Source organism: Vespa mandarinia, chromosome 22 (genome assembly GCF_050613455.1).
Source record: "Vespa mandarinia isolate Hongniang chromosome 22, ASM5061345v1, whole genome shotgun sequence".
NCBI classification, from domain to species: Eukaryota; Metazoa; Arthropoda; class Insecta; order Hymenoptera; family Vespidae; genus Vespa; species Vespa mandarinia.
The window spans coordinates 1,336,501-1,342,500 of record NC_140831.1 but is presented as its reverse complement, the minus strand read 5'-3'; the positions used below and the strand labels follow the sequence as shown (position 1 = coordinate 1,342,500).

The 6,000-nt window shown below is 32.2% G+C and overlaps 1 protein-coding gene across 3 annotated transcripts in view; it reads right to left on the bottom strand.

The window, feature by feature from the left end:
- Positions 1-6,000, bottom strand: part of LOC118442644 (uncharacterized) — a 43,940-nt gene that overhangs the window by 35,201 nt on the left and 2,739 nt on the right. The window contains exon 1 of one of the 3 annotated variants that reach the window (XM_035868510.2): positions 4,968-5,049. The exons of the other annotated variants lie outside the window; for them this stretch is intronic. The gene's annotated coding sequence lies outside the window, so the exon portion shown is untranslated. Of the gene's footprint in view, positions 1-4,967; positions 5,050-6,000 lie in introns of those variants that run through there. 3 annotated transcript variants of the gene reach the window in all.

Genomic DNA, 6,000 nt, shown 5'->3' with positions numbered 1-6,000 from the left:
AAGAGGATTAAACAAAAAAAAAAAAAAAAAAAAAAAAAAAAAAAAGAAAGAAAGAAAAGAAAAAAGAAAAGGAAAGAAAAAGAGAATTAACGAGGAAAGTTTAGCAAAGAGTTTCCTTTTCTTATTTACACGTCTCCCGTTAACGAAGTTTCTACATCGATGATTCGAAGTATGGCAGAAGGAGAAGAAGAAGCAGAAGAAGAAGAAGAAGAAGAGGCAAAAGAGGAAGAGGAAGATTAAGAATAAGAAGAAGAAGAAGAAGAAGAAGAAGAGACGTACAACGGTGGTTTTGGGTCAATACAGACAGGCCAGTGTTTGACGAGTTTTTATCACCGACAACTTTCGGAATAAACTCTTTTAGTTTTCGAAGGCGTAACGTGGAAGACACGGATATCTTTTTGGAAATAAGTACATACATACACAAACACATACATACACATATACACAGGATGAGCGAGCACGAGCGCACGCATATCTATACATATATACTCACGTATACACGATACTCACTCACTAATATACTATACGTGTATGAGTGAAAGGAGGAATCGGCACGTATATTAACTACACGAAATCGAAACGATTCGGCAAAGTTCGAAGAAAATTTTGAAGATTCTTTTCATTAGCGAATGGCTAATGAACGATCTTCCCAAAAAGAAAATAAGATCATTTAATAAATCTCAATTCTCATTATTAGTCGTTGTTATTGTTGTTGTTACTATTGTTATTGTTGTTGTTGTTATTGTTGTCGTCGTTGTCCTCGTCGTTGTCGTCGTCGTCGTCGTCATTGTCGTTGTGTTGTCGTTGTCGTTGTCGACACGCCCCAACACCGACCGATGCTGAAACGAGTCCTTGCGGTTAATACGCGTCTTCGTAAGAATACGAAGCTCGCTATGTGAGCTCATGGCGAATCCAGTCCTCCGATATGCGCGATGATCACGAACGTAACCATGTAAATCTATGTGTAAGTGTGTATACATCTGTGTGTGTGTGTGTGTGTGTGTATGTATGTGTGAGCTCTCTGAACGAGCAAGCGAGTCCCATGCGTTTCTAATAACGCGTAGCTCGACAAATTTCATCTTGCCCTTCCTTAAAAGAATCCTAACAGAAATCTAATCTTTAAAAACGACAACTCGAGAAAGCCGGTTAAATCCATTATCTTTTATATTTTTCTACTTTCTTTCTTCTTTTTTCTTTTTATTTATTTTTTTTTCCTTTTTTTTCGTTCATTCCTATCACATTCTTCGAAAACAAAAATTAATTCATTTACATTTTTTAATATATAACATAAATATAATAAATATTTATTACAGTTTATGTTAATAAAAAATCGTAATAAACTTTTTTCTTTTTTTTTTTTTTTTTATACTAACGATTAATATATAATACCGATGAATCAATCTCAATATCACGATAGTTGCCATTATTTCTCTTTCATCCGATTTCTCTCCCTTCCCTCACTCCCGTTCTATCTTCCCGCTATCACACTAATTATAGGGATAAAATATAAAATGATGTCTTCCTATTATTGGATATTAAATGAAAAATAGGAAAAAAAAGAAAAAGAGAAAAAGAAGGAGAGGGAAAAGCCGAAGAGGAAAAATTTACAAAAATAAATACACGATTCACCATTAAGGTTTTCATTACAAAAAAAAAAAAAAAAAAAAAAAGAAAAAGAAAAAAAAAAGAAAGGAAAAAGAAGAGAGGAAACAATTAATCGACCATCAAAACGTTCATTATAGATAATAGCAAAGGAGAGAGATAGAGAGAGAGAGAGAGAGAGAGAGAGAGAGAGAGAGAGAGAGAGAGAGAGAGAGAGAGAGAGAGAAAGAGAGAGAGATCATGGGAGAAGGAAAAATAAAAAAAAAGAAAAAAAAAAAAAGAAAAGAAAAGAAAAACAAGGATGGAGGAAGAAGGTAGTTGGGCTCGATAGTCGCTTATCAGTTCGTTTCGATGCGGTATACCGCGAACTTTAGTACAAGAACGGGCTAAGAGAGATCGAATCGAATCGAATCGATTTGTCGTGCGCATGTCGACTGTACAACCTGTCGAGAGAAAGACACAGAGAGAAAGAGAGAGAGAGAGAGAGAGAGAGAGAGAGTAAGAGAGAGAGAGATAGAGAAGGAGAAAGATATAAAGAGAGAAGGAAGAAGAAGAAGAAAAAAAGAGAAAAAAAAAAGATTTCTTTCGAAAGAAATTCGTAAAGCGCCGAACAAAATACATGAGGCCCTTTTCGTGAAGAATCTTCACGAAGTTAGGCATCTCTTTCTCTCTCTCTCTTTTCTCGTCGTTCTTTCTCTCTCTCTCTCTTTCTCTCTCCTTACTCTTCAGCGTTTCCGCTAAGGCTCAAAGCTGCGAGAGACTCTTCCCCGCGAGAAGGACGTAAACCCGTCAGTGTGCTTTAGCCTCTTAATAGTCCGACCTTGAGCCAGAACTAAGGAGTGCCTTTGCTACGAGAAGCAACCTTCGATGTGCCTTCATCTCTCTCTCTCTCTCTCTCTCTCTCTTTTCTCTCTCTCTCTCTCTCTCTCTCTCTCTTTCTATCTATCTATCTATCTATCTATCTATCTATCTATCTATCTATCTATCTATCTATCTATCTATCTATCTATCTATCCATTCATCCATCTATCTATCTTTTCTTTCGGGGTTCAGCTTACAAGTGGCTGTGACACACAAGCCTTAACACGTCTAATTTACGACGAGAGTTAGAAAGACGATAGAGATAGAGCCATTGAGCCCTAAGGGATTTAACGGAATTCGTGCGTCTTCGTTAGAGATCTTTTTCAAAGATTGCTTTCGAAAAAATTCGTTCGACGTGCGACCACAATCTCGGCTTACTTTTCTATACGATTCCACTACTAATCCATCCCCCATTCATATTATAGAAATCTAATAATATTTTGATCGACTCTTTCTAAACAAACTTTTCATTATCTATAGATTAATTATTATCTATATAGTATTCGAATAATCTGAATCGATCTATACGAAATAAATCGATGAATCAGTAATGAATGATTATTAAATAGATCGGAGGACTCATTAAATGATCTCATATATATATATATATATATATATATATATATATATATATATATATATATATATATATACGAATATAAAGTAATGATTTATAAAAAAGAAAAATTTAAATCGAGAAAATTTTTTTAAGCGATGAATCTATCGGGAATAATTTAATATATCAGTCACGAAGATTTTCGTCCATTGATTCGAAATATTGTATAATTAAATAAATAAAAATTTGTTACGTTTCGAAATAAAAAAAAAAAAAAAAGAAGAAAGAAAGAAAGAAAAGAAAAAAACATAATGGATACGAATGAAGAGGAAAGCTTTAGGATATTAAAAAAAAAAAAAAAATTAAAAAAAAAAAGAGATAGAGAGAGAGAGAGAAATTATCTATTAAAATATCTATTTTTTATTTCGTCGCGATTAAAAATAAATCTCCCCGATGAATTGCTCCGTTTTTGATTGGACAATTTAATTGACATATTGCGAGTACATCTCTACCCATATATAATTCCATGTTTGAAAATAAATCGTATCGAAAAGTGGATAAAATTAATTTCGCTCGTTTATTGAACGTTATCTGATAAAAAATATTATAAAACAAATAAATAAATAAATAAAAAAGATAAAGTAAATAGATACACTTATACATACGTACTACAAACGAATTATCTTTTTTCTTTATTCATTCATTTATTCATTCATTTATTTAATTTTCTTTTTTCCCTTTCCTCTTTTTCTTTCGTAAAATTGATCCCTATAAAAAATTAGAAATTACGCGACAACGAATAATTCATTAATACGATATATTTCTAATGTAAAAAAAGACATGATTTCTTCTCTAGATCGGATTGATCTCAAAATTTGATTAATTTATTTGTTGATTAATGTAATAACAACAAATGGAGAATTGAAATTATCGATTAGATAGGTACTCGAATGAATTCGATTAACGACGTCGATATCGAGAAATCGAAGTGAGAGAGAGAGAAAGAAAGAGAGAGAAAGAGAAAGAAAGAGAGAGAAAGAAAGAGAGAGAGAGAGAAAGAGGGATATACACGATCGATTCTCGCGATCTTCAATCTAAAACGTACGACGTACGTTCGAAGACGAATCGATTCATGCCGCGAGAGATCCAACGAGATGGAATGCGTTCGAGGGAGTAACGGATACAAAATATCTTGCGTACACGAATCGCGAGGCCACTTCTCTTTCTCTCTTTCTTTCTCTCTCTCTCTCTCTCTCTCTTTTTCTCTTTCTCTTTCTCTTTCTTTCTCTCAGGGCCGTCGACGTAAGCTTCGAAATCCACTAGAAGAAATTACTCGTTGGCTGTTATTGAGCAAACGTTAGAGATCTATCGATAATAATACACCTAAAACTAATCTTCTAATCTTCTCTATCTCTTTCTCTCTCTCTCTCTCTTTCTCTCTGTTTATCTTTCTATCTCTCTCTATCTCTCTCTCTCTCTCTCTCAGCCTTTAATACTTTACAAATCATTCGATTCGAAACGAAATATCGAATTAAGTAATGACGGTATTTTTAATCAGAAAATATCAATATTGTTCATTTAGAAATAGAAAGCAAATAGTACATTGAAATGTATTTCAATGTAAAGAAAATATTATCTTCTATATATAACGTTATTTATTTATTTACGTACGAATTATATTATCTAAACATTTTTTTCGTCTTTTCTTAATTTCCCTCCCTGCTCTCCTCCCATCCACTCTATAAAACGATACTGTGAGATATAAAAAAATATATTCCCTTTTTCTCTTCTTTTTTTTTTTCTTTCTTTTTTTAGATGCATTGTATATTGTTCTTTCTCCTTGTTAATTTAAAAATCTTCGATGTACTTATACAAAAAAAAAAAAAAAAAAAAAAAAATCATTTCTATACGACATTATATATATATATATATAATATATTCGATTTACCAAAACGAAGATCTTCCATCGTAGAATAGATACCGGAAGAATCTCGGAAGGAGTCCGGAAAACGTCGAACGACAACTGCGTTCCCCTTGAGACTGTTTAAGGAAAGAAAATGCGAGTCTAACTTGGTGAACGGAAGCCATAGAAAACAACGATGCGATACACGTGACTAAAGAAAAGAAGGGACGAAATGGAGCAGGGACGGTAAGGGGGGGATAGAGGTGGGCGATGATTGGCGAAAATAATAATCTCTTAAATCAAATAACCTACAAATCGTATTAATATTTTCTCATTTCTAAAAAATTCTACCTATATGTATTTGTGTGAAATATTCTTTTTTTACCTTCACTTTCGATGTATTTTTCTTCTTTTTTTCTCTTTCTTTTCTTTTTTGCAAAAACATAAATAAGCGCTGATGATATGCATGTAATATTATATACGAAGATAAAGAGCTCTGATAATAAGATTAAAAATCTTAAGAGTATGTATATATATATATATAGAGAGAGAGAGAGATTATTAATATTACATATAGTGTATAAAAAATAAAAATAAAAAATTAGATTAAATCGATAGCAAATTTTTTAAATGTTAACGAATGAACCACCACCACTCGATACAAGTTCACTATCATGGCGCGAAAATTCAAAGCGTATATTTTAAAATTGATCGATGACTTGCCACGATAAAACATTTACTTCGAGATACATACATATACACACATTATATATATATATATATATATATATATATATATATGGCCTTGAATAATTTAATCGCACGTAATTAATACGAAATATTCTATCTGAATGGATTTTAATCGACAAATAATAAGCTACAAACGAAACATCGAATAAATTATCCCTCCCATCTTTTTTTAATCCTAACCTCTTAAAGCACGCACTTTCTCGAAAATATATATTTATTAGATAATATTTAAACGATGCTTCAATGACGAATCAAAAGAAAAGAAAAGAAGGAAAAAAGAAAAAAGAAAGAAAGAAAGGAGGTCTGAAAGTTTAAAAGATACGTTTAT